Source organism: Lathyrus oleraceus, chromosome 1 (genome assembly GCF_024323335.1).
Source record: "Lathyrus oleraceus cultivar Zhongwan6 chromosome 1, CAAS_Psat_ZW6_1.0, whole genome shotgun sequence".
NCBI lineage: Eukaryota > Viridiplantae > Streptophyta > Magnoliopsida > Fabales > Fabaceae > Lathyrus > Lathyrus oleraceus.
The window spans coordinates 323861013-323863419 of record NC_066579.1 but is presented as its reverse complement, the minus strand read 5'-3'; the positions used below and the strand labels follow the sequence as shown (position 1 = coordinate 323863419).

Here is a 2407-nt window from a genome sequence, read left to right as displayed (position 1 = left end):
TTCTTAGGATAATGGCATTGACTTGTCCTCTCGGATTTTGTTGAGGTTGTCCAGGGAATTGTCCTCCAGGTGTAGTCTGAGGGGCTTGGTTTAAAGCTACCTGAGAGATCTGTGTTTCAAGCATCTTGGTATGAGTAACTATTTGGTCAACCTTGGTTCCTAACTGAGTAATCAATTCGTTAACATGAATGTTTTGGTTCATGAACTCCTTGTTTTGTTGGGTTTGAGCGGTGATAAAATTTTCCATAATTTTTTCAAGGCTCGGGTTTGGTGGTACAGGTTGCATAGGTTGATTTGATCTAGGGGCTTGATAACTAGGTCTCGGAGGTGCATTATTTTGAATTGGGTTATTGTTACTATAGGAGAAGTTAGGGTGATTCCTCCATCCAAGGTTATAGGTATTTGAATATGGGTTCCCTTGGGTGTAGTTCACTTGCTCGGAGTGGGTTTCGTTTAATAGACTGCATTCAGCGGGTTGGTGTCCTTGGGTTCCACATATCTCACAATCCGACGAAACTGGGGCTATAGTATTCGGGTTCGTGTACATATGCTCGACTTTGAGAGCTAATGCGTCCATTTTAGCTTACATCATGTCTATAGAGATTAGTTCATGCACTCCTCCTTGGGCTTCCTTCTTCTCCACCGTCGCTCGTTCGACTCCCCATGATTGATGGTTTTGAGCCATGTCTTCGATGAGGGCACTAGCTTCAGGGTAAGGTTTGTTCATCAGAGCACCGCCTGCGGCAGCGTCGATGGTCATCTTTGTGTTATAATGAAGTCTATTATAGAAGGTTTGAATGATTAACCAATATTCTAAACCATGATGTGGGCATGCTCGTAACAACTCTTTATATCTCTCCCAAGCTTCGAACAACGATTCTCCTTGGTTTTGGGTAAATCTAGTTATATGGTTTCGAAGAACGGCGGTCTTACTCGGGGGAAAATATCTAGCAAGAAAAACTCTTCTAAGGTTATCCCAAGTCGTAATGGAATTGGGTGGAAGGGAATCTAACCATGATAGGGCTTTATCTCTGAGGGAGAAAGGAAATAATCTTAAACGTATTGCCTCAGGAGAAGCTCCATTGGTTTTAAAAGTATATGCTAATTGAAGAAATATTTTTAAATGTTGGTTAGGGTTCTCGGTAGCGAGACCCGCGAATTGTCTTTGTTGCACTAATTCTAACAGAGATGGTTTAAGTTCAAAACTATTGGCTGGGATGATTGGGTTTACTATACTAGAACTAGGTTCTTCGTTAGATGGTTGAGCGAAATCTTTAAGAGGTCTTTGGTTTTGATCTTCGGCCATAGCTCTCTTAATTCTATGAAAGAACAAACGTGCGCGAGCGTAACGTTCAGGTTCCGCCAGAGGATTTACTAAACTTAAACTTCCGGTACTGCGAGTTCTTCGCATTGACCGGCGGGAAATAACCTAAGTCTAAACGATATAACAACAAGAAAATGAAATTTGACGAAATTGGTCCCCGGCAACGGCGCCAAAAACTTGATGCGTTGTTAAACTTGGTGTTCGCAAGTGTACGAACGCGTCAGAGTAATATAAAAGATTATCGAACCACAAAGACCAAGTGTCAATCTATCGTTATCTGTTGTTATGGTGTTTGTCAAACGCAGTCGAAATAGGTGTTTTTGTAGTGTGCAATGAAAAGTAAAGTATTGAAAATAGAATATAATTTATAAAGACAGGGTCGAATGTAATTCACGTATCAATTGATAATCCAAGTACTTGCTAATAAAACTACTTATGGGCAATGTTTCCTACTTTGAAAAGAACTAATTTAATAGGAACTGTCGCTTTCGCGTATTCAGAACCGAGTTGTACTCCCTAATCAAACCCTCTTATTGTCACTTATAAAAAGGCGCGCATTGCGTTAGAGTAGTAAACCTATTTTTAAGAAATATAGTATCTTAACTAAGTTGAAAAGTATTATAACCTGGATTTCTTAACCAAAAGAGGTTCTTACGAACCAGACTCTAAACTTATAAACGCGTCCGAAAATAGTTTTAAAATCTCTTTTCTCCTTGATGTTAAAAACTCCTAATGAACTAGACAAAGCGCTTTCGCTGTTTTTGAAATAGTTAAAAACAATTAAGTTTATAAAGACGTTGGACGGCTTTCGATCTTACCCAACTGATTTGAAGTGCGGGAAAACTTAAGTTGAAAGTTAAAATAGCCCTTAGGTGTTTCTACGAACAATTGTACGGATTATCGGTTCAATTACGATCCTTACATTCTAACCTTTTAGATTTAGTTAGACATGGTAAAATAAAAGTGCATTAATTTAAATAAAAGTAGTGCGAGTGCGGAAAGTAAATAAAAGTAGTGCGAGTGCGGAAAGTAAATAATTTAAAGCGAGTGCGAGGAAATAAATAAAGTAAAAGCGAGTGCGGG

General features: G+C 39.0%; 1 non-coding gene across 1 annotated transcript; it reads left to right on the top strand.

Annotated features, from left to right (window-relative positions):
- Positions 1 to 815: 815 nt before the first annotated feature.
- On the top strand, positions 816 to 922 carry LOC127117206 (small nucleolar RNA R71). The gene has a single exon (XR_007801962.1). It is a non-coding gene; the product is annotated as a small nucleolar RNA R71 (small nucleolar RNA).
- Positions 923 to 2407: the final 1485 nt, after the last annotated feature.